We start from the raw sequence: 26,327 nt of genomic DNA on the forward strand, positions 1-26,327 counted from the left end.
TGGAACCATAAGTTTGTTTTCTATGTCTGTGAGTCTGTCTCTGTTTTGTAAACAAATTCATTTGTATTCTTTTTTTTTATGATTCCACATATAAGTGGAATATATTATATGGTATATTTCTTTCTCTTTCTGGCTTCACTTGGTGTGATGATCTCCAGGTCCATCCATGTTGCTGCAAATGGCATTATTTTATTCTTTCTTTTTTCATGGCTGAGTAGTATCCCATTGTATATATATACCACAACTTCTTTATCCAGTCATCTGTCGATGGACATTTAGGTTGCTTCCATGTCTTGGCTATTGTAAATAGTAGTGCTGTGAGGATTGGGGTGCAAGTATCTTTTCAAATTAGCATTTTCTCTGGATATATGACCAGGAGTGGGATTGCTGGATCATAGGGTAAGTGTTTTTGGGTTTTTTTTGAGACTGGTAAAGGAGTTTATTAGGGGTACACTGCCATAGACAATAGCGGGCCACATAGACGAGAGGTGCTGTGTGAGCCTATTTTCAGCTTTTTAAGGAATCTCCATGCTGTTTTCCATAGTGGCTGCACCAAATTGCATTCCCACCAACAGTGGGATAAACGCTTTTTGATATGATTCAATACGAACTTCTAATCAGATTGTTCTGAGTCCTTCCAGTTGAGATACTGACAGTGATGAAGATGATGATGACTTATCAGAGGGCTTCTTCGTATATGGACAAGGTACAGGGTCTTACCTCTGGTCTGCATACACTGTTCCCCCAAGTTGATCAGATGACCCACCGTTGCACACGTGATCATGGTGTTTCCCTTTTACTCATCATCAAGCAAATTAAAAACAAGCCCTTCTCATGTATTCCAGTAATAGTGCTATTATCGGAAAATTAGGTATAGATACTGTATTCCCTAAATTTTAAGAGAGAAGGTGTGTCCCTTCATCAAGCTCTCTGTCCCTTGTGGGTGCATTGCCCCCCACTAATCGGTCCCCGTTAGGTAGCTCTAGCCCCACCTCCTCGCCTGGACACTCTCTCTTCATGCTTTTCCTCTACCTCTCCGTACTCCAGCTAACCAAGAGTACCAAGGTGATCCTTCTACCTGGAATATTTTCCCTCATGCCTCCCCTAGCATATTCCACTTTATTCTTCAGATCCCAGCTTAAGCATCTCTTTGTCTGGCAAGTATCCCTGACCTCGACTGGGTTGGCGCCTTTCTCGTGTGCTCCCCTGACCTCCTCTATCAACCCTGTATGAGCATCCAATACATGCTGTATCACATCTGCCAGTTCGCTTGCCTGTCTGCCGCTCTAGACTGCAAGGCCCTTGAGGCACGCTGCCATCCTTCTCATTTATCATGGTATCTCCGTATCCAGCCCTGTGCCCAGCTTTAAAAATATTTGATGAATGAGTAAAATAAGAAAAGGTACTGTATTTGCCTCTGTAAGAATGTTTCTTTCCCATGCAATCCCAGATCTAAAGGCACACTTGCTCTTTTTAAAAAAATTTTTTTATTGAAGTAGAGTTGATTTACAGTATTAGTTCCAAGTGTACAGCATGGTGACTCAGTTATACATATTCATACATAGACTTTTTTTCTTTTCAGGTTCTTTTCCATGATAGGCTATTACAAGAATTTGAATATAGTTCCTGTGCCATACAGTAGGTCCTTGTTGTTAATCTACTTTATATATATAAGATGTGTCTGTTAACCCCCAAGACTTGCTTTTTGACTTTATTGAATGTCTACTTTTTTCCTGCAAATCAGGGATGTCTCAGGGTCCATAAATCTGAGAGAAAATATATGCAATATAGTGACACATCACAACAGGATTGATCCCCCTCCCCCTTCCCTTTGTCTTTAGAGGTCAAGGGTTCTTTTTCTGTGGTGCCTGTATTGTATTGCCTAATTTCTTCTCTCCCTGATACACAGAGCCGATTGAAGTCTCTTTTCAAGATTTCTGCGCAATATGCATTCTTTGAGCGTAGTTGTAACTGTGGTTTTGATTGAAATATTAAACCTACAAATGATTGGGAATATCAAAATGAACGTTCATATCGCAAAAGATTTTATTTGCTCTTTAGAGAACAGGAAATAGGTTAATTTTTCTGGCATTGCTGAGACACAGGCACATTGCAAAAGTTCATTATGCTCACCAGCTCACTTAAGGATATATGTACCTATGAAATGACAGAGTGATAAATTTATTACCCAATTTGCTGTTTGTTATAAGGAAGTTGCCGTCTGGAAAGGCCTCAGAACCCTCTCCAACTACCTCCCCTTCTGGCTTTTCGTTTCCTGTGTCTGGGAACCTCGCTGCTTTCTCTCATGGCCATCATGTTAAGTAATTATTCTCATGTGCGGTGACTGGGCTAACCGTCAGCATTTGGCTCACAGCACAGTTATTCTCATTTCAGTGATGGGGGGTGGAAACTATCCCTAACTGCAAAGATCATTCCTATGGTTGAGGAAGGAGCGATGGTTTCAGTCCTGTCCCCATCTGGGAGGCACTGAGTGTGTGAAATGTCGTGGTTGGTGATACTCCTCCACCAGACAGTTCAGATCACAGAAGAGGGTGCTGTGTCCTAAACTTAAACAGTGAGGCATAAGCGTTTTACTTTTGAGAAAAGGATTTTCATATATACACTGTGTGTCTGGGTAATGTTGCCCTAATTCCAGCCTTCTGAGCAGTAAAAGCAGATGTTCTGGCTATTTTATTCTGAAATGTTTCTATAGTGTCTTTATCTTATGAGCTGCCAGCGTGTGAGTGTTCTTTCTTTATTATCATGCAAAGTTTATACAGTTAGTATAAAGAGTGTGTGAACTAAAATGAAAGAGGACGGGGCATGAAGTTTACTATCTCTGAAGCTGATTCTAAGACTAGAGTGGTTAAATAAGGAATGTTCTAAGAAATTCTGTCAAAACAAAATTGATATACAGCCAGAAATTCTACAACTGCTTTCTGGATCTACCATATTCTCTTGGGAGCGAGAATAACTGCTTTCTATAGCTACGATTTTATTTTTAACCAGGTCTAATTTTTCTTGGAAAAACTTTCCAACACTATAAAGTTAATAGTAGAAATTAGGTTCAGTAATAGAATGGAATGTAAGTATCATTCAGTGTTAATTTTTGGTAGCCTTATCTTTAAATTTGAACATCAAAACTTTTACAAAACCACGTGCTCTAAAATGTTTATTTAAATTTGTAATGTTTGAAGAGTCCAGTGTTCCTGGACTCAAGAAGCAAAAATCAAGTGTGCCCTCAGAAAGATTTGATACTATTTTTGTGGATGTGCAAATTTAGAGGTCGCTTTTTAGAATTTAAACTTCTCTAGAGTTTCATTGATGTGGTTTGACATCACGGCTTACTTGGAGACTAGTATAAGTAACAGGAGCTAGTCAACTCATGCTTCCTGTAACACTTATCCTAAACATGGGAACCCTTTATTTTAGATCAAATTTTTTACCAGAAGGTGATTGGGATGGGCAACTGATTGACCGTTTCGTTACTCAGTTAGATCAGGTCTCTCATCTCTAAATGTTCTTCATTTATTCATTCAGTAAATATTTATTGACCTCTGACTATATACCAGTCATTGGGGAAACAGCAGTGAACAAAAACAATCACCCTTGCCCTAATGGAGTTTACCTTCTAGGAGAACAAGACAATAATAAGCAGTTCATAAGTAAATATGTAGTAAGTGAGATAACTGCTAAGGAGAAAAGTAAATGAGGGGAGAGGAATAAAAGAACGGGGAGAGGATATTCATTTTAGAGTGAGTGGCTGAAGAGGACATTAATACAAGGTGATGTTGAGTAAAAACTAAAACGTAAAAAGAGCACACCATGCCACTGTCTGAAGTAAGGGCATCCAGCCAGAGGCAAGTGCAAAGGCCCTGGGGCAGGAATGTGCCTGGGGCAGGGGGAGATGTAAAAGGAACAGCAAGGAGGCCATGGTGGTTCAGTGAAAGGGAGAGAGAAGTAACAGATGAGGTCACATGGATACTGGGGTAGGCCAGGCAATGGAGGGGGAAGCAGATAACACAGAGGGTAACAATATATATAATCTATTTATTGTCCAAACCAGGATGCTTTACGAGTGAAAGGAAACACTATCAATAATTGCATCTGGACAACAGGCATAAACCAGGACTGCCCTAGAAAAAATAGGAAACATGGTCACTCTACCTATACACCTTTTTAAAGCCATTAGCCTTTTTCTCTGAGTGAGATAGGAAGCCTTTAGAAGGTTATGAGCAGATGCATTACATGATCTGGCTTACATTTTAACAAGGACACTCTGGCTACTGTGTTGAGAAGGATTTCTTGAATCAATGGAAGAAAAATATGCAGTCTTAAAATATGTTATGCCTACCGACTTATAGCATGAGAACACTACCGCCTAATGCTTAATTAGTGTTTACTCTGTGCTAAGCTAACGCATTTGATCAGCACAGTAAATTATCATGCACAACTGTTCCCTGAAAATGAAGAAACTGAGGCACAGTGTTTAAGGAAGGTCCTCGAGGTTACACAGCTAGCAAGTAGCAGAGCCAGGATTTGGATCCAGCCTGATCCCGCAGGCTATGCTGTTAGCTAAGCTGCCACACAGCTTCTCTTCCATATGCCTCGTAAGGCAAACTTGATAGTCCAGATGTCATCCCTAGTGCAGAAATATATTTTCAAAGACTGTGTTCAAAGATAAAGTCATCCCTTTTCCTCTCCTGCATTAAATGCAATACTTCTTTAGTTGCTTATTTAAGACAGAAGTAACACACTATAAAGGAAAGTGTGCACAAAATAGACTGGTCTCCAGAATAACATTTATGTTGTTAAGTCTTGCCGATTGCATTGGAACATCTGGTAAACAGATTTTTGTATTCTATACTCTTTGTCATGTCGGTGAATTCAACTGACAGAAGGGATCCAGAAAAAAAAATCAACTGAAAAAATAATATTAAGTTCTCTGATGGACTGATTGCCTAGGCACATACATCTGCTCATCTGGTTGGAAGGACACTTTTTGCCTCATTCAGTTATCACTGGAAAGGCTAGGCAATTTGTGGGTATGAGATAGAAAAATGAGTGTGGCTAGCATACAGTTTCAGTTGCAGTACAAACATCTGATTTTATTGATCAAACGACATATTGCATTTCTAGATGTTCCTCCCTAGGAGTTTACCAGATGCACAGGAATTAAAAGGGGAATGTGAAAGTGTAATGAGTGACATTTGGGAATATGTCACAAATGATATTTAGAAAGAAGCTAGTAATAAAATACCTAGGAATAAACTTAACCAAGGAGGTGAAAGACCTATACTCTGAAAACTATAAAACACTGATGAAGGAAATTGAAGATAAGGCAAAGAAATGGAAAGATAGCCCATTATCTTAGATTGGAAGAATTAATATTGTTAAAATGGCCATACTACCCAAAGCAATCTACAGATTTAATGTGATCCCTATCATAATACCTACAACATTTTTCACAGAACTAGAATGAATAATTCTAAAATTTATATGGGACCACAAAAGACCCCAAATTGCCAAAGCTATCTTGAGGAAAAAAAGAACAAAGCTGGAGGTATCACCGTCCCTGACCACAGACAATACCACAAAGCTACAGTAATTAAAACAGTAAGATACCAGCATAAAAAACAGACACATAGATCAATGGAACAGAATAGAGAGCCCAGAAATAAACCCACACACTTATTGTCAATTAATCTTCAACAATGGAGGCAAAACTATACAATGGAGAAAAGACAATCTCTTCAATAAGCTGAGCTGGGAAAACTGAACAATTACATGTAAAACAATGAGGTTAGAACATTTCCTCACACCATATGCAAAAAGAAACTCAAAATGAATTAAAGACCTAAATGTAAGAACTGAAACCACAAAACTCCTAGAAGAGAACATAGGTAGAACAATTGTTAACATAAATCATAGTAATATGTTTTTGGATCTGTTTCCTAAGACAAAAGAAATAAAAGCAAAATGAAATAAATGAGACCTAATTAAACTTAAAAGCCTTTGCACAGCAAAGGAAACCATTGACAAAACAAAAAGGCAACTTGTTGAATGGGAGAAAATTGTTGCAAATGATATGACCAAGAAGGGGTTAATATCCAAAATATTCATACAACTCAAATAAAAAAAAAAACAACTCAATCAAAAAATGGGCAGAATATCTGAATAGACATTATTCCAAAGAAGACATACAGATGGCTAACAGGCACATGAAAAGATACTCAACATTACTAATTAGTAGAGAAATGCAAATCAAAACAACAATGAAATATCACCTCGCATCTGTCATAATGGCTATCATCAAAAAGTCTACAAATAACAATTGTTGGCAAGGATGTGGAGAAAAGGGAACCCTTGTACACTGTTGATGGAAATGTGAATTGGTGCAACCACTGGAAACAGCATGGAATACAGTATGGAGGTTCCTCAAAAAACTAAAAACAGAACTAATATATGATCTGCTCCTAGGTATATATCTGGAAAAAATGAAAATACTAATTGGAAAAGATACATACACCCCAATGTTCATAGTAGCATTATTTACAATAGCCAAATATGGAAGCAGATAAATGGATAAAGAAGATGTGGTGTATATATGCAGTGGAACACTACTCAACCAGAAAAAAAAGAATGAAAGTCTTTCTTTTACAGCAATGTGGATGGACCTAGAAAATATTATGCTTTGTGAAGTAAGTCAGGCGGAAAAAGGCAAATACTGTACGATATCACTTGTGGAATCTTAAAAAAAAAAAAAAGAATGTATATAGCAAAACAGAAACAGGCTCACAGATATAGAAAACAAACTAGTGCTTACCAGTGTAGGGGACGTAGGGGTATTGGACTAAGAGATATAAACTACTACTTATAAAATAGATAAACAACAAGGATATATTGTATAGCACTGGGAATTATAGCCATTATTTTTTAACAACTTTTAATGGAGCATAATCTATAAAAATACTGAATCACTATGTTATACACTTGAAATTAATATAATATTGTAAATCAGCTGTACTTCAATAAAATTCAAAAAAGCTAGAAATCCTCAATTTTAAAAAATTTCATGTGAAATTTAATTAAATGGTTTCATTAAATCTGAAGCTTTTGAATAAGGAAATTTATTAACATTGCTAATTTTAAAAGCAACCAGTAAAGCAAACAACTCTGAGCATGTTCAAAACATCCAAAATCATTCCTTTCAAAGTGTAAAAGGTAATGGGCACACGTCTCTTTGCCAAATAAAACCCTATCCCACCTGGGTTTTATGTCAGATAAAGCCCTAACTCACACATTTACTAAGTGTCTACAGAAAACACAAAGAAATCTAGGACCGCACCGCCATGCCTTTGAGCCGCCACGTTCTATGTGAGGATACAAACATATACTCAATCGAGTTAGCCCAAATGCCAGGGAAAGTTTATACTCCAGTGTTTTGTGAATTTTTTGAGACCACGGAACACAACTTTACGGAAAAAAAACAACATTTTGAATGTCAGACACCTACTAGCATTTTCTTTAAAAACAGAAAAGCTGTCATCTCTCCTTCTCCTAAAGTAACATACACAGCTAAACCAAACGTCATCAAGTTAACCTCAACATACACAGATATAAAATTAGGTTTCAGCATGTTCCATTACTGCTATAGGAAGTGGTCATTTATTTTAAAACTTTAAAAAATATGAAACGGATTAAAAAGCATTGATTACAGACAGTAAATGTTATGAGAGTTTAAGTCGGACTGGTGAAATTTTCCACACAATCTCACTGAAGTTATTTTTGTTAAATGACATATTTTGGGTATGACAGTTTCTAGGTAAAACTTGGAGGTTTAGCTGTAATCTGGTTACTATATTATTCTAAGACAAGATTAGTAAGGGAGGGTTTTTAGAGAAATTTACCAAAGTGTAGCATATGAAGACAGATCTAAAAGAAAGCCTTTCCTAATATCAATAACAAAATTTGCATTGCAACATCCATAAAAAAGAAATTTTATTTATCAAAACTTCTGACTAGATTTTCTTTAATTTTTTAAAATAAAATTTTAATTTTGGAATAACTTTAGATGTACAGAAGTTGCAAAGATAGTACAGAGAATTCCCACATACCCTTCGCCCAGCTTCCCCGAATGTTAATATCTTACATCATCAAGGTATGTTTGTTAAAACTAAAAATAATATCAGATTTCACAATTTTTAAAAGTATGTGCCTTTTTATGGTCTTTTAAAAATTGTGATAAAATGTGTGTAACATAAAATGTATCCTTAGTGACACTCAGTACATTCACAATGTTGTACAAACAGCACCACTATCTAGTTCCGGAACATTTTAATCACCCCGAAAGGAAACCCCGTACCCACAAAGCAGCCACTCTCCAATACCTCCCTCTCCGAGCCCTTGATAACCACCAATAGGATCGCACAGTTTCTGTTTCCAGGATTCACCCCAGATACTGCGTTGCATTTAGTCATATTTGTTTTTCACTCTTTAGGTCATATAAAGCTGTTCCTAAATATTTTATACTGTGGGGAAGCGCCAGTTAATATGCTTGATTGGTGTTCAAGGAAATGGGCCAGCTAGTCCTCACTCTCTCTCCTCTGCACCAGTCTAATAGCCACTCACCTGGCTTTCTTGTCTCTGGTTTTCTCGCCACCACCATCTCTACCTGTCTTAGGTAACACTGGCTAAATGTCTCCTCCTCATCGCGTGTTTCTTGCCTCTTTTATTAGCTAGTATCCTGTGTGTTATCCTGCACTGTGGTCTACTGATGGTATCTTGCTTTTCTCCACAAGAGCGTAAGTTCCTGAGGCAGGAACCATGCTGCCTTCCACAGCAAGTAACATAGTCCTATGCATAAGGCATACAGCCACTGACTAGATTGCAAACGGAACTTACCGTGGTCTTACAATGTGCTTAATGCATACTCTCAAGAAGGTATTCAGGGCTGTGGGAAAGGTGTGAGCACTGGCTTTTGCAATCTTACGATTATGCCTTTACACTTAGATGATTTGTTGAAACTTTCCCTGCTTTTTGTTGGGAGGAAATAGTTAGCCTCACAGTTATATTTTTATTGGTTTTAGGGAGTGACCTCAAAATTGCCTCCAGCTCCTGGGTCACCATAAAGGAGGGGAAGTAAATCCGCAGGGAAGTCGTAAGCACTAAGGTGATGTTCCAGGGCTGAACTTGCAAGCACTGAGGACTCACCGCATGGCCTTTCTCCCGTCTGATTCTCTGGCCCAGGGGTGGGCAAGCCACAGCCACGATGAGCCCAATCTGGCCCAAAGCCTATTTCTGTAAATGAAGTTTTTATTGGAACACAGCCATACCCATTGCTTACAGAAATAGTTTCAACAGATACCAGATGGTCTACAAAGCGTAAAATATTTACTATCTGGCCGTTTCCAGAAAAAGTTTATCAACCCCTAGGGCATCTCACCAACTGCCCTGCCCCTGCCTTTCATCCTTGCTTCTCATCCTCCTCCATTTTGTCCCAGAGGAGGTCAGAGCTCAAGATCTGAGCTTCAAAAATATGACTAAGTCTTCATAACCTTATATATTCTTAAATGGCTTATATCTACAACCCCCTTCCCCAAACAGTAAATGGGCATAATCCCAAAAGATCGAAGTATGTTTCCTTTTTTAAAATGGTTTGTGATTGATCTTGAATAAATCGCTTGATCTCTCAAGTCATTATTTTTGTATGAAAAAATAAAAAATGCCCATTGCACGGAATGCCATTCACAGTGACACATAGTAGGCCTGTTCCTGTGGTGACTGCTGACGTCAGTGAGAAGATCCGCCCAGGGCTCTTCTCCTCCCTTCGTCCTCCCCATTTGTGTTAGCAAACATCAGAACTCTGGCCTCCTTGAGAGTCTTAACAACTGGATATCCTTGAAAACTGCTGGACAAAATCATGCATTTTCTGATCAAAACTGAAGTTTTAAACGCTTTGTCATGGGCTTAGAGATGTTCGTTCCAATGTCTTTCAAGTAATTAAGAACAGCACTAAACCAGGAGGCCAGATCTTTGGACAGCCATTTATGTTTCAGTTAAAAAAGAAAAAGAATGAAGTAAAGAAGATGTTTGCATTTATTCTAGGGAAATGTCATACAAAACAAAACAAAAAAAATTAGAAGTACCGTCCAGAGATCTTAAAGATAAAAGCTTTACATACTTGAAATTATCTGATCAGAAAATCACTACATTTCATATTTCTTTCTTTTAATTATTATTATTTTTTAATTTGTATGGGGGATGCAATTAGATTTAATTTTAGGTTTATTTATTTATTTTTTTAAATGAAGATACTGGGGATTGAACCCAGGACCTCATGCATGCTAGGTAGGTATTCTACCACTGAGCTATGCCCTCCCCACTTATATTTCTTTGATAGGCCAATTAAATTATATGGTCATAACTAAAAATAGATGAATTTTTTTATCTTTGGAAAATAAAATTTAAGGAATATTTATTTGTTAATGGATAGAAAGGCCATGTTCTAGCCAAAGGGGAAGATGGGGGAAATATAAGAAATACTCCATGTTCCAAAACGCTGTGTGTATGCACTTATGTATGCATGTGATTTTGCAGCACAGCTATTGTGGGTATACATCAGACCTTTTCATTTTTTTAATATTTTAATTTTATTTTGGGGGGTAATTAGGTTTATTTATTTATTTACTTAACAGAGTTACTGGAGATTGAACCCAGGACCTCATACATGCCAAGCATGCGCTCTACCACTGAGCTATACTCTCCCCATTAGACCTTTTTAAATTATTGGGGAAGGAAGGAGGAGCCACAGGGGATGGGAGAAAGAAGTCAGAGTTGGGTGATGGAGATCCATCCTTGGGACTCTACTCTTAGACGCTGTGTAACTCATCAGGCACACCAAAGATAGTTCATGTACACTTAAGGAAGGGGTGGGGTAAGGAAGGAGGGAGGGAGGGAGGGAGGCAGCCTAGAATCTCAGAATGTGAAGAGTCAACAGTTGTAGTTCCAACTATGTGAACCAGAACTTGGAGCTATTTATAGTTTTACAGAGACACTAATTCAAATTGGCCCTGCTTAAGTGGGGAGGGTATAGCTCAGTGGTAGAGCACCCGCTTAGCATGCACTAGATTCCATCCCCAGTGCCGCCATTAAAAAGGGAATAAATAAGTAAATAAACCTAATCCCTCTGCCTCAAAAAAGTTAAAAAACAAAAACAAAAAACAAATTGGCCCTATTTGCAGGCTGATATAATAAAGGCTGTCTCTCAGCTGATAGACCAGAGTCCACCTTTACTGCAGTTTTGAAATTTTTTACTTGTTTGCAATAACTCTAGTAACTGTCATAAAATGATAAATATTTGGTTTGTAGAAATGGCTCAGAAGAAAAAAACTGGTACTCGAATTGAAGATGTCTAATAAAGTAGTATTTCTTAGCCAGAAATTTTAGAATTTGAATGAGTGGAGAAAAGCAAGTGCCTTAGGGCTTAATACTTGTCATTCAATCACTTTTTAGGTTCTGTGACCCTCAGTATATCCCCATATTCTGTTCAAACTACCTCTTCTCTGCTAAAGACACACAAGATCCATGACTAATCGTTAAGGTGCTAACTTTTATGTTATTTCTACTGCAATCAAACAAATTTTTTAATTTCAAACTATGCATTTAAATGAAAATGTAAAAGTATACAACAAGGGACAAAAAGGAAGATCTCAAAAGCACAGTCTATAGAACAAATAAAAAAAAACTGATTAATAAGACCTCATCAAAATTTTAAACTTTTCCTCTGAAAAGAAACCTCTTAAGAGGATGAGAAAATGAGCTACAAACTGGGAGAAAATATTTGCAATCAACATGTCCAACCAAAGGAGCAATATTTAGGATATAATAAAAACTCTCAAAACTCAACAACAACAAAAAAATCCAGACAGGAAATGGGCAAAAGATATGAACAGAAATTTTACTGACAAGGACATAAAAGTGGCCCCTAAACAGGTGAAAAGATGGTCCACATTATTAGCCATTAGGGAAATGCAAAATTGAAACCACAGCAAGATATCACTACCTATCAGAATGAGTAAAATTTAAAAATAGTGACAACACCTAATGCTGGCAAAGATGAGGAGAAACTGAATCACTCATAGATTGCTGGTGAGAATGGGAAATTGTAGGACCACTCTAGAAAAGAGTTTGGAAGTTCATTATAAAACTAAGCATGCAATTACCGTAAGACCTAGCAATTGCTCTCTTGGACATTTAGCCCACAGAAATGAAAATTACATTCATGCAAAAACCTGTTTGTGCATGTCCATAGTCGCTTTATTTGTAATGCCTGAACCTGGAAGCAACCCAGATGTTCTTTAAACAAACTGGTATATTCATTCCATAGGGTACTATTCAGTGACAAAAAGGAACAAGCTGTTGATACACGCAATAACTTGGATAAATCTCAAGGGAATCATGCTGAGCAAAACACAAACAAACAAAAAAGCCTATCTCAAAATATTACATACTATATGATTTTACTTAATTCCATTCATATAACAACCTTGAACTGACAGAGTTATTGAGAAGGAGGACAGATTAATGGTTGCCAGGGGCTATGGATTTCAAGGGAGAGAGGAGGGTAGTGTGGTTATAAGAGGTCATTTTAAGGGATCCTTGTGATGGATCTGGTCCATCTTGGCTGGTGGTTGATACACAAACCTACACATGTGATTACATTGCATAAATACAAACAAATGAGTCATACTGGAGAAATATGAATATCACTGGATCATATCAATGTGAAAAAATAGTTGTACCAGTTTATATTCCCACCAGCATTATATGAGGGTTCCAGTTCCTCCACATCCTCATCAACACTTTTATTATTGTCAGTCTTTTTCATTATAGCCATTCTAATGATGTGTAGTGACGTCTTAGTGTGGCTTTAATGTGCATTTCCCTATGATGAATGATGTTGAGCATTTTTCAATTTCATGTACTTAGCTATTTGTGTTTCTACTTTGATGAAAGGTCTATTTAAATCTTTCACTCTTTTTAATTATGTTATTTGTCTTTATTTGTTTAATTGTAGGAATTCTTTATATACTCTGGACAGAAGTCCTTCATCAGATACTTGATTTTCAAAAAAATAAATAAATAAGTCATAAGATATATAGTTTGCAAATATTTTTTCCCACTCTGTGGTTTTTCTTTTCATTTTTTAAATGGTGTCTTTTGAAGAGCAAAACATTTTAATTTTAATTAAATCCAGTTTATCAAATTTTTCTTTTATGGATCATATTTCTAATGTCATAACTACAAAGTCTTTGCCTAAGTCAAGATCACAAAGAAAGGCTCTTATGTTTTTTTCTAACAGTTTTATAATTTTAGCCCTTACATTTAGATCTATGATCACAGTTAATTTTTGTGTACTGTATGAGGAAGCATCTAAGTTCCTTTTTTTCAAAGGCATATCCAAGTGTTCCAACACCTTTTTAAATTTTTAACATTTTTATTAAGATAGAATTAATGTATTACATTAATGTCAAGTGTACAACATAATGATTTGCTGTAAGTACATATTGCCAACACCATTTATTGAAAAGACTATTCTTTCCTCACCAAATTATCTTGGCACCTTTGTTAATACTTAACTGATGATAAATGTAAGGGTTTATTTCTGGACTTTCTTTTCTATTCCAATGACCTGTGTGTCTACTGTTATGCCAGTACAATCCAGTCTTGACTACTGTAGTTTATAGTAAGTTTATGTTTTGGTTTGGGGTGGGGTTTTTTTTTAATTTTTTTATTGAGTTATAGTCATTTTACAATGTTGTGTCAAATTCCAGTGTAGAGCACAATTTTTAAGTTATACATGAACATATATATATATTCGTTGTCACATTTTTTTCCCATTGTGAGCTACCATAAGATCTTGTATATATTTCCCTGTGTTATACAGTGTAATCTTGTTTATCTATTCTACATTTTGAAATCCCAGTCTGTCCCTTCCCACCCCCTGCCCTCTTGGCAACCACAAGTTTATATTCTATGTCTGTGAGTCTGTTTCTGTTTTGTATTTATGTTTTGTTTGGTTTTTTTTTTAGATTCCTCATATGAGTGATCTCATATGGTATTTTTCTTTCTCTTTCTGGCTTACTTCACTTAGAATGACATTCTCCAGGAACATCCATGTTGCTGCAAATGGCATTATGTGGTCAGTTTTTATGGCTGAATAGTATTCCATTGTATAAATATACCACTTCTTCTTTATCCAGTCATCTGTTGATGGACATTTAGGCTGTTTCCATGTCTTGGCTATTGCAAATAGTGCTGCTATGAACATTGGGGTGCAGGTGTCATTTTGAAGTAGGGTTCCTTCTGGATATATGCCCAGGAGTGGGATTCCTGGGTCATGTGGTAAGTCTATTCCTGCTCTTTTGAGGAATCTCCATACTGTTTTCCACAGTGGCTGCACCAAACTGCATTCCCACCAGCAGTGTAGGAGGGTTCCCTTTTCTCCACAGCCTCTCCAGCATTTGTCATTTGTGGACTTTTGAATGATGGCCATTCTGACTGGTGTGAGGTGATACCTCATTGTAGTTTTGATTTGCATTTCTCTGATAATTAGTGATATAGAGCATTTTTTCATGTGCCTATTGATCATTTGTATGTCTTCCTTGGAGAATTGCTTGTTTAGGTCTTTCACCCATTTTTGGATTGGGTTGTTTGATTTTTTTCTTATTAAGTCGTATGAACTGCTTATATATTCTGGAGATCAAGCCTTTGCTGGTTTCATTTGCAAAAATTTTCTCCCATTCCGTAGGTTGTCATTTTGTTTTACTTATGGTTTCCTTTGCTGTGCAGAAGCTTGTAAGTTTCATTAGGTCCCATTTGTTTATTCTTGCTTTTATTTCTATTGCTTGGGTAGACTGCCCTAGGAGAACATTTTTGAGATGTATGTCAGATAATGTTTTGCCTATATTTTCTTCTAGGTGGTTTATTGTATCTTGCCTTATGTTTAAGTCTTTGATCCATTTTGAGTTTATTTTTGTGTATGGTGTTAGGGAGTGTTCTAGCTTCATTGCTTTACATGCTGCTGTCCAGTTTTCCCAACACCATTTGCTGAAGAGACTGTCTTTATTCCATTGTATATTCTTGCCTCCTTTGTCAAAGATGAGTTGACCAAAAGTTTGTGGGTTCATTTCTGGCCTCTATTCTGTTCCATTGGTCTATATGTCTGTTTTTGTACCAATACCATGCTGTCTTGATTACTATATCTCTATAGTATTGTCTGAAGTCTGGGAGAGTTATTCCTCCAGCCTCTTTCTTTCTCTTCAGTAATGCTTTGATAATTCTAGGTCTTTTGTGGTTCCATATAAATTTTATTATGATTTGTTCTAGTTCTGTGAAATATGTCTAGTTCGGTAATTTGTTAGGGACTGCATTAAATCTGTAGATTGCCTTGGGCAGTGTGACCATTTTAACAATATTGATTCTTCCAATCCAGGAGCACGGGATATCTTTCCGTTTTTTAAAGTCTTCTTTAATTTCCTTCATCAGTGGTTTACAGTTTTCTGTGTATAATTCTTTCACCTCCTTGGTTAGATTTATTCCTAGGTATTTTATTACTTTGGCTGCTATTTTAAAGGGAACTCTTTCTTTACTTTCTTTTTCTGTTGATTCATCGTTAGTGTAAAGAAATGCAACTGATTTTTGAACATTAATCTTGTAACCTGCTACCTTGCTGAATTCTTTGATCAGCTCTAGTAGTTTTTGTGTGGACCTTTTCGGGTTTTCTATATATATAAACCTGTTGTCGGCATATAGTGACACTTTTACCTCTTCTTTTCCAATTTGGATCCCTTTTATTTCTCTCTCCTGCCTGATACTGTGGCTAGGACTTCCAAGACTGTGTTGAATGGGAGTGGTGATAGTGGGCAGCCTTGTCTTGTCCCAGATTTTAGTGGGAAGCTTTTGAGTTTTTCACCATTGAGTACTATGCTGGCTGTAGGTTTGTCATACATAGCTTTTATTATGTGTTGTTTTTGAAACACCTTTACTGTGGTAAGGTTCCTATACAGTAAACTACACATATTTCAGATGTACAATTTGATGAATTTTTATAGATGTATATACCCATGAAACCACCACCACAATCAATATAGCTAACATTTCCAACACTCCCCAAGAGGTGCAATTTTTGAATTCCCAACTTATCTCTTCCCACCTTCTCTAACCCCTGGTAACCATAAGTTTGTTCTCTGTGTCTGTGTGTTATAGTAAGGTTTTAAACAGGTACTGTAAGTCCTATTTTGTTTTTGTTTTTCAAAAAAGTTTCAGCTTTTCTAGGTCCTTTACATTTCTATATAAATTTTAAGATCAACTTGCTCATTTCCTTGAATTTAGATAGGGATTATATTTGACACTTTGGATGAATTTAGAGAAAATTGCCATCTTAACAATATTGATTCTTCCAATCCATAAACACTTATTTATATCTTTGATTTCTCCAGTATTTTGTAGCTTTCAGTATACATGTCTTACACTTCTTTAGTTAAATTTATTCCTAAGTATTTTATTCTTTTTTGATGCTCTTTTGAAAGGCATTGCCTCTTAATTTCATTTTTGTATTTTTCATTTCTAGTATATAGAAATGCAACTGATGTCTCTATATTGCTCTTATATCCTGTGACCTTGCTGAAATCCTCACCATTATTCTTGTAGCATCAACTTATTTTTTACTGCCAGTGTTTGATGGCGAAGAATACAATGCCCCAGAACAATTTGGTGCCACTGTCTTGATTCATGCTAAGGCACCAGCAGTTTTACCCACTGTTGCTTTTGCACCAACCATGCAAGTGTCCACCAGCAGAAAAGGCAGTAATTTCAGTATTATCTTGATCCTGCAGACCCCATGAAGGTCTCGGGGATCCCCAAGGGTCCTCAGACAACACTTAGAGAACCACTGATCTAGATGATCTCTAGGCACCAGTCCAAGTCTGAAATGCTATCATTTTTTAGATCTAAGATAATTGTCGTTTACCTAACTTGTCTTAATAACATCTGCTTAAGTGGCTAATTTTCATGGAAGCCGATATTCCTTAGGCAATTGTTGCATGTGGAACATTGTATGAAGTCTTTTGAGAGAAATGTGAAGGAAATAGAACATTGGCCCTAATCTCAAGGAAATGGTACAAGTCTCTCTCAATATTCAGGTGTCTAGGAAAGGAAGCCCAGCAATGCTGTAGGCCAATTACACTGGACCTCAGATTTGTGTTTTCTGTTCTAGGTAGCACTAAAATAAACAAAATGCTTACAGTGGAGATACAGCATGTGTTGAATATCAAGACTAGAAGTAAAACTAGATTAAAATCTATTATTCTTGACTAGTACAATTTAGTTTTATTTCATTTCCAAAAAACTGTAAATAAGACAAAGTAATAGAAAACTAATTTTCAAATTTTAAAAAAAATCATTGATTTTACACTGTAATTTACAACAGACCTTTGACTGGAAGGTTAAAGAAGCCACTTACCTACTATTTTTTCCTTCATTTTACTTACAGTCAGGATTTACAGTACGGTGCTTATAGTTCACTGGCTAAATTTTCTGTATATTTTAGCTTCTCCCTGGAGAGGAAGAAAATACTGTTCATACAGTCAAGGTGAATAATAGTTTCAAGATTTCATCTATGGGACTCAACACGTTCTGACATCCTTAATCCTTTTGGGTAGAAAAAGGAAGGCAAAAAGGACTAAAATACTCATTGTGGGGAAGAGTAAAACAGAAATTGGGAAAACAAAATTAATCATATAAAATGAAGTGAGGGGAGGATATAGCTCAGGTGGTAGAGCACATGTTTAGCATGCACAAGGCCCTAGGTTCAATCCCCAGTACCTCCTCTAAAGATAAAGAAAGAAACCTAATTACCTCCCCCCTCCAATAAGTAAATAAATAATAAACTGAACAATTTTTAAAAAAGAATCAGCATTTTGAAAAATAAAATAAAAAGAAGGGAGGGTTTGAGGGTAGGCAAAGTAAGGAATAATGAAGTTGATAATAGTTTCAGAGAACCAGTTACAGACTGGAGCTCTGATATGAAAACAAATCATGCAATTTAACAGCTGGCAGAGAAGTTAGAGATAAGAAATATTGAACCAGAACTAGACAGCTTGGCAGAGAAGGCAGAAGCCAGGCCCAGAGATTCTCAACAGGGCTAGAGCTGGAAGCCAGAATTTCTTACTTCACCTTCAGTATGGTCCACCCTTCCCTCTTCTGAAACTTTAGTGGGTCAGTTGTTAAAATGCACTTCATTCTTACATGAAGTATCACCATCTGGCTGGTGACTCAGACATCTTCAGCACGTCCTCCTCATTTACTTTATGCCTCAGCTATCGGAAATTGTGAAGATTTATTTCCTAATGAATTTCTGTTATTAAATTATTCAAAATCATCTCACCCTTATTGTTTACTGTAACACATGAGCTTCAGCAACAATTCTATTCTTTTTTTACCCAGAAGACACATATGGTATTATTTTCTTCATGCGGCATACCTTATCCAGTTGGGTCATCATTTCCGTCTACACACAGGATAATTGTGACCACATGACACACTTTACAATGAAGAACTAACCCCAGTTCTTTTTTTTTTTCAATGGAGGTACCGGGGATTGAACCCTATGTTAAATATGCCGTCTACCACTGAGCTATACCCTCCCTTCCTAACCCCAGTTCTTAATTTTAAACATTAAATCAGTAAATAAGTTGCATGCTTTCAAATATGCCATTGGCTTTTACTTTTTCCTGCTTTCATCCCCTTCCTGGTAAGTTTTTTGGGGCTACTACCTAAATCTGTATGTGGAAATCTCTGCCAGTTTATTTTGTTTTGTTCTGCTTTGTTTTCACCTGCATGTTTCTTTTAAGTAAGTCCTAGCATGTACTACCATAGAGACTGCTGATTGAAATAAACAATAACGTTTTTCAGTGGGTCTTGTGTCTTAACAGTGTGTCCAGGTGAGAGAACGTGCCTTCTTTAATTAGCTGTCTTTTCTCCATTCAGGAAAAGCCAGGGTTCATTCTTTCCAACGTAAATCTTCTCTCCATTTATGAACTCAATCTTAAAGGATCGACACATCCACCTGGCACTATTCTGTGCAGTTTTGATATTCAGTGCTTCCAACTGTTCTTTTGTAAATAAGTTTTATTCTTCTCCATCAAATGATCCTTTGGTTTTAGGCATACAAAAAAAGTAGAAGCCTAAAGTCCCATGATTCTAGATTGGCATCCTTAGCAAAGTTATCAGAGAGAGACGTTTCTTTCCATTCCCAGCCTTCAGGTGACTGACCCTATTGGAGATAATAAGCCCATATCCTGGATTTGGAACTTGGTTTTTAAACGTTTTTTCTTTTCTTTTCTTTCTTTCCTTTTTTTTTTTTTTTTTCCTGGTGATCTCTCCTTCACCTGGTTGTTATTAACATCTATGTATTTCAGTTTCTAAAAAGTTACAACCTCAGCAAAAACAGAAACACTGACCATTCAGTAGTGAAATATATGGGTAGCAGGTGGTAGCAACTATCTCAAGGTTTCCAATCTAATCGCAGAGGACCTGGAGCTGTTTCTCAAAACCTGTCTCTTAACAGAAACTAACACTGAGGACCCGCGAAGGGTCAGGCCCGGTTCTGAGTGCTTTGCCTGGAATAATTCATTTCAGACTCGCATCAGCCGTGTGGCGTGGGTTGTCGTCCCTCTGCAGTTGTCGCTCAGGCACAGTGCACGCGCGCGAGTCACGCAGGGCACCAGGCAGCCGGTTCCAGAGCGCGCTCTTCCGCGCTGTGCCTCGCCGCCGCCTTCTGTTCCGTTCCCACGGAATGCTGCCTACAGCTTCTTTAGAAACCATCACATCTGTTCTTCTGGGTACTCACTTCCGCGAGAATGGGGTCCTTTGTGCCTGTGGGGTCTGCCACCACCCTGCACATGGTGACCTGGGTGACTCTCCTTCACAATCTCACCGGAAAACAAACAAACAAAAAGCAGAGACTGATAACCACCCGCCATGCAAAGAGCTCACATGTCCGGATACTTAATTCTGTGAAGCGCTTTCTAGGGATGGACTCTTCTGTTGTCCACAGTGACCCTCCGAAGTTGCTGCCATCACCGTTTCCATTTTCTAGAGGTGGAAACTGAGAAGCCACGAGGTTAACCAACGTGCCAAGGTCACGCGCTCTGGAACATTCTGGAACACAGCAGAGCTGGGATTTGGTCCAACCCAGGAAGTCGAGCTTCGGGGCCCACACCCTTGACTCCGCCAAGCCACTTGCTTTCAGTAAAAGGAGTGCTTCTCCGTCCCCCGGGGTCGCTGAGGGCAGCCGGCGCCGGAGTCGAGAACATCTGTGGATTTCCTGCTCTGCCCCGCGTCTGCCATGCTCTCCAAGTCCTTGTGCTGGTCGGGGGTCGTGAGGAGCCGGTCAGAGGAAGAAGTGGATGGATAGGGTCGAAGCTGTGGGTTTTCTTTTATTTATTTGATTTGACTTCTACGAAAGCTCTGCCTCACTTCTGAAGCCATTAAAGCTAAGGAAAGAGCGAAACTCATTTCAGTCGCACAAAGTGATTTATTGGGTTTTTTGTAACCAAATAGAGATTTGCAAGCAGCCAGAAAACATGTTCCCATGGAAAGACTGTGCTGGCCATTATAGGTTTTATTCCCATCTCAGTCTACTGTCAGAAGATGTAGAGCATCTGTACTACAGATTCGACTGTGTACCAACTTCTACATCCCAGCCCCTCCCCCAGAAAGAAAGAAAACTTCAGAACCTGACTTTTTGAAGACTGGTACCTGGTCCATCATGTCCAATTTCAAGTGACCCTTCAATAATCCTCACTGAGGGGAAGAGAACATTTTATTTACTTTGAGGTTTTCAGCTGTTACAGACTGTACTCATAAATCGCCCATGCCTTCCTCGGATGGGTGGGGTGAGATGAAGGGGAAGTGGAGAAGCCTTCAGCCCCACCGGATGGGCTGGAAGGAAACTTAGCACGAAGAAAAACGCACCACTGGTTTTATTTATCCCATTATTAAGACTCCATGACAGTAACAAAGATAATGCCCAAGTTATGGCATCCACATCTGGAAGGCATAAAAAGGGGTAAATTCATACTATCCTTTTTATCATTGTCATGAAGAATTGGTACAGTTCAGTTTATGATTACAAATTACAGCACTCAAAATGCATAAATTTATGCAGTGTGTGTTTAGTGTATGAATTCTTTCGTAAGCACTGTCCCACGTGAGCATCCCCAGACGGTCACTGTACCACTGTGGCAGGTCTGAGGACCACCCCACGTAGCAAATACAGGAATGAGACCTACAGTGGGTAAGCGGCTTACCCACAGTCACAGTTAGTGACAGGTAAATCTTGTACTTGAACCTTTATGAATTGACAGTCTAACTTGGGTTTAGGGAAAGAACCTCCTTAGTTCATAGCACCAAGCTGGTGAGGCCTAGGACATGAGGCTACAACATGAGGGTCAAGCATCCCAGTTAGGTCGTCGCCTGCTCTCGGACTGCACCTTTCTGCATGGATGCCTTTAGGGGATATTGGGGTGAAAGGGATGCAAGCTGCATGGCCCCAAACCATTCTGATGTGTATTTCTTATGTCTGTATTAAAACTATTTTCTGCTCCTGCTGAACCATCTGGCTGTTAGCTATCTATCTATCTCTTTTTTTGGCTGATCATGGTATCTCTAGAGCAGTGGTTCTTGAAGTGTGGTTGGTTGGCCATCAGCATCACCTGGGACTCATTAGAAATGTAGGTTCTCAGGCCCCAGCTCTGACCTACTGAATCAGAAACTCTGGGGGTGGGGTCCAGTGATGTGGTTTAAGAAGCCCTCCAGATGGTTCCAATACTGCTGAAAGAGTGATTCGCAACCTTGGCTGTACATTGGAATCACCTGGGAGCTTTAAAAACTACTGGGCTTGTGTCCCAAGTCCAGAGATTCTGATTTAATTGGCCCAGGATGGGGTTTTCAGTCTCAGCACTATTGATATTTGGGGCTGGATAATTGTTCATCAGAGGGCCTGGCCTGTGCATTGCAAGATGTTTAGCAACATCCCTGGCCTCTTCTTACCCACTAGAGCCTCCCAACAAGTCGTAATAACCAAAAATGTCTCCAGATGTTGCCAAATGTCCCCGGCGGACAGAATCACCCCCGATGAAGAGCTGTTGTCTCAGGGCATGGCCTGGACACTGGGATTTTCAAACGCTCCCTCAGTCATTCTAATGTACAGCCAAGACTGAGAACTGTTACACTGGAGGGTTCCTACTAACGATCAGCTTTGGATGTACAAGGGACAAAAAACAGAACAACTGAAAAAGAACAATAAAAGTGGGTATAAAGTGGAAACAACTCAACCTGTAGGGAAGGCTCAGGCAGTTTGCCCATGAGTAAAGCATGCGAGCTTTAGGGTGTAAATTTCACATCAACCATTTGACACCTTACGTTTTTGCTTACTTTCTGGTTGTCAGGTGTGTCCTGGAAAACTGACACCAATAGGTACATCACACATATCTAAAAGGTCCCAACCAAGTAGACACTGCTTTGTACTAAATATAGTGGTGGCCAGACATCCTGCTTTGGGATCGAGTCATTCTAAAAACAGGATGCTTGTCAGTGTATCGTGTGAGACAAGTCCGTATGTAAATCTATTTTGATTAAAAAAATATATACGGCCTGTCTGTTTCATGATGCTGATTTTGACAGAATCCAAATCAGCCACACAAATACAGAATTCCAACCTTAATTTGTGCCATTTAGTATGCTTGAGTTTTCAGGTGGAGATCAGGAACTTTATGTTTCAACTGAAGAAAAGTCCCCTAGGCTAGAATCATGGCAAGTGTCCTAGAGCAAACTCCATGCTCAGCAGGTTGCCCTGTGCTGCCTCGGTTGCTCTGTGTGTCCCTCTAGCATCCACTTGAGAACTTGACTGAACCACAGGAGGGGCGTCACCTCCAGGTGCCTGCTCTGTAGCTCTTAGCAAGCTGGACAGTCTCATCACTGCGCCAAGTGAGGAGTCTCCAGGCAGAGTTTGGCAGCCCCTTTTCTCGCAGATTCTTGATAGAACTGTAGTCTCCCACCTCCTCCAATAACTAGTTGGCAGCTGCATTGTTTGTTTCAACATAAAAGAGTGGAAACACTACTTTCGGATATTGTTAAATGACTTCAAAATAGAAAGTAAATTATAAGATGAATGTGTTTTCTGGGGAAAATTTTGTCTTAGTCTAATTTCAAAGTGTGAAAATATTTCCCAATATTAATGAGCTGAACTCATTAATTCATTCAACACTTACTATGTACTAGGTACTCTGTAATGCCCTTGGAAGTTATAAATATGAGGGTTACATAATAGCACAGACCCTTTCATGGCAATAATAAGCTGTTACTGCTCCAAGGTGCCAGATTACCCTTAAGCTAATCTGACTTGTTAGTTTATCAGACTAGTTTGGTTTTTCTTTCACTGAATTGATAATAGCTTGTTAACATTAGTGAAATCAACTAAGTTCTTTTGCCATGGTCTGTTTATGCTAAACAGTTCTTTATCTTTTCCTATTCCACTCTAAATTGTTTCCTCCACATGCTTTTAAAAATCAAAACCTTTTCTTAGGCAATAGAAAAGAAATCTGCTTCCCAGAAACCTGCTCTAGGAAAAAAGATCATAAAAGACGATTAAAAGGTATTATTTCCATATGTTCTCAGTTGTTCAAAAAAAAAGAAAGGATCTGCTTTTATGTACACAAGAGGTTTTCTAAAAGAAAACACAATTTACAATTAACAGTGGTTGCCCTGGGGCAGGGAATTAAGGGGCTTTGAATGGAAGGCAGACTTGCTTTTCATTATATAAGTTTTTATACAGCTTAATCTTTATTATTTTATGTATTGCATTTCCCATTTTAAACACTAATAAATAACAGAAAGGATGCATTTCCAGTAATCTTTCATTAGCTCCAAAATACCTCTTCCAAATAAGAGAAAAACAAATGAGCTCTACTCTATGCCTCTTTGATGCCTTCCTATTGTATATGTTTTCTTGTTAAGACAGAGTGAGCTGAAAAGAGTCTTTGAATCTGATTACTCCAACATTGTTTCCATGAAAGAGGTTAACAAGCAAGTCCTGCTTAAGATTGGGTAGTTAAGCAGGGCCTCTTTGAGAAAGCCGGCTTTAATCAGAAAGAGGCGAAGTTGCCTGAAGGCAGGGACCTAATTTCCTGCTGGCAGCATGAGAACAGTTACTGTCCACACATCCCTTCAGAATGAAGTGGACATAGGTCAGGGAGGTCTACACCGTGATTGTACCTAAAAATTGCCCCCAATGATTTCTTTCATTCTCCTTTGTTTATAATTCCCAAGAAGAATCAATGCTGGCAAAGAAGAAGAAAAAGAACAATAAAAATAACCAAACACCTATTTGTGTCAAAGAAAGACAATTCTGTTATCACCAATTTCATAATAACTTCCCCAGAGTCCTTGCATTACACCTACTCCTAATTAAAAGTTTAAGCAAACATGAAAAAGGAAAAAAAATTTCAATTGAGATTGCAAAGACCTGAAACAATGCATATTTAGTTGTGGGTTTTCTAGATCATTTTTCTTAGTACTTGTTACTTAGACCTTCACAGGATTTCAGAGTCTCCCTTGTTAAGCCAGAAACACCCTTTTCTTTTCTCTCACTGTTGGATGAGTGAATTGGGAAATCCATCCATGTGGATTTCAGGATCCTCTGTCTCCGGGAATGAACCATAACTGGTTGTTCAACTGTTCCAAAGAACATCCTGTAACAATCCCAACACATTTTAATTACATCTTTCTAGTCTTTAGTGGAGAATTACAGTTCTGGAACAAAATACTAAACTCTCATTCTATAAAAAGTTATTTTTCAAGTTTTCTATTCTCTATAGAGGGTGATTCATCCCAGAAATAATGTTTTATGTCTTTACTTGCATCAAACATTAATAACTAGCAATCAGCAGTAGTATAACTATTTTTTAGTTTCGTGAAAACTATCAGAGTTTAGGGCAGCGTTTTTGTGAAGAGCCCACTGGTTGTCCTTGGACAAAAGTTTATGTGGAAATTCTGAGAAGACACCAACCATGACTGGTTAGAGTGAGAGGAAAAAGACAGAATTGGATTGAAGAAAAAGGTCTTTTAGAAGAATTACTCAAAAGAAAAGGAAATATGTTTGAAAGCCAAAAAGAGAGAACATCTGAAATTAAGTCATAAAGGGTCTTAGCCATAAAAATACAATTCTAGAGAATCCTGTGTTACTAAATTCTCAAAATGCATAGATTCTGATTTTCTATTTCTGGGGTACTGATTTTCTCATCCTTTTTCCATGGACTCATGTTAATGAGCACGTCGACTATGAAAATAAACCTCATGTAACCTTTAGACATGGCAGAATGAAATTGGAAGTTCAACTTAGAGTTACTATGGCAATAGGCACTTTCCAAAAAAAAGAAGACAAGAGAAATTTGTCAAGTTAGTACAGTATTATTTCCTATTAAGTAGAGTAAGTTTAAATTCTAAGTCACTGAGCAAAAATGAGAAAGGAAATCAATACCACTGTACTCTTGAAAAGGCATCATATATTCAGCAGGGACTTCCTTCTGTCTTTTAGGTAACTGAGTTATTATTTAAGTCCATGATTCTAGTGCAATACCTAATTAGATAAATAATCAGCAACTCACAGAAGATTTATGTTCTTGCTACTTACCACAGCCACTGGAGGGTACTCACCCTCTCCTTGGAAAAACAAATTTAAATTGTCAACATGGAAGAACAGATGTTCCTGCAAATGCTACAAACAGATCACAGTAACCACATTTTCCTCTATGAGAAGGGAATTCTGAGCCCAAATCAAGACAGGCCACTGGTATCACACCTGCAGAAGCAGTGGCAGCCCGTTAAGCATGGAGGAAAAGTAAGTTCCAAGTGGCTTTAGGTGACACCCAGCTGGCGAAGTCAGTACCTCCTAAACCACGTTTCCCTGGCGTTCTCCCTAACACCTTATTCAGAGCTTTGGCTCTTTGTCAGGCGTTAATAGAATCTCCCAATGGCACGAGTTGAAAATGACTCACGTTACTCATGGTTTCCTAAGAATGGATCAGAAATGACTGCCTGCTTCTTGGTTAAGCTGTCATCCAAACCCCCAACTGTTGCTCCTCTTTGCCAGAGAGCCCATGGGGCATGGGGGAGGGAGGGAGAGGGAAAGAGGAAGGAAGAGAAAGAGAGAGAGAGACAGAGAGAGACAGAGAGAGGTGTGGGGTTGTTAGTTTCTATGGGCT

At 38.2% G+C, this 26,327-nt stretch overlaps 2 protein-coding genes across 2 annotated transcripts in view; one reads left to right on the forward strand and one right to left on the reverse strand.

Moving 5' to 3' along the window:
- The window catches only part of TTC29 (tetratricopeptide repeat domain 29), a 724,023-nt gene that overhangs the window by 620,309 nt on the left and 77,387 nt on the right, over nt 1-26,327 (reverse strand). Inside the window, exon 4 of the mRNA XM_032464537.1 lies at nt 17,525-17,618. The gene's annotated coding sequence lies outside the window, so the exon portion shown is untranslated. The remainder of the gene's footprint in view (nt 1-17,524; nt 17,619-26,327) is intronic.
- The window catches only part of EDNRA (endothelin receptor type A), a 62,314-nt gene that overhangs the window by 10,528 nt on the left and 25,459 nt on the right, over nt 1-26,327 (forward strand). The window lies entirely within an intron of this gene.

The sequence above is a fragment of the Camelus ferus genome, chromosome 2 (assembly GCF_009834535.1).
Source record: "Camelus ferus isolate YT-003-E chromosome 2, BCGSAC_Cfer_1.0, whole genome shotgun sequence".
In the NCBI taxonomy this organism is placed as follows: Eukaryota; Metazoa; Chordata; class Mammalia; order Artiodactyla; family Camelidae; genus Camelus; species Camelus ferus.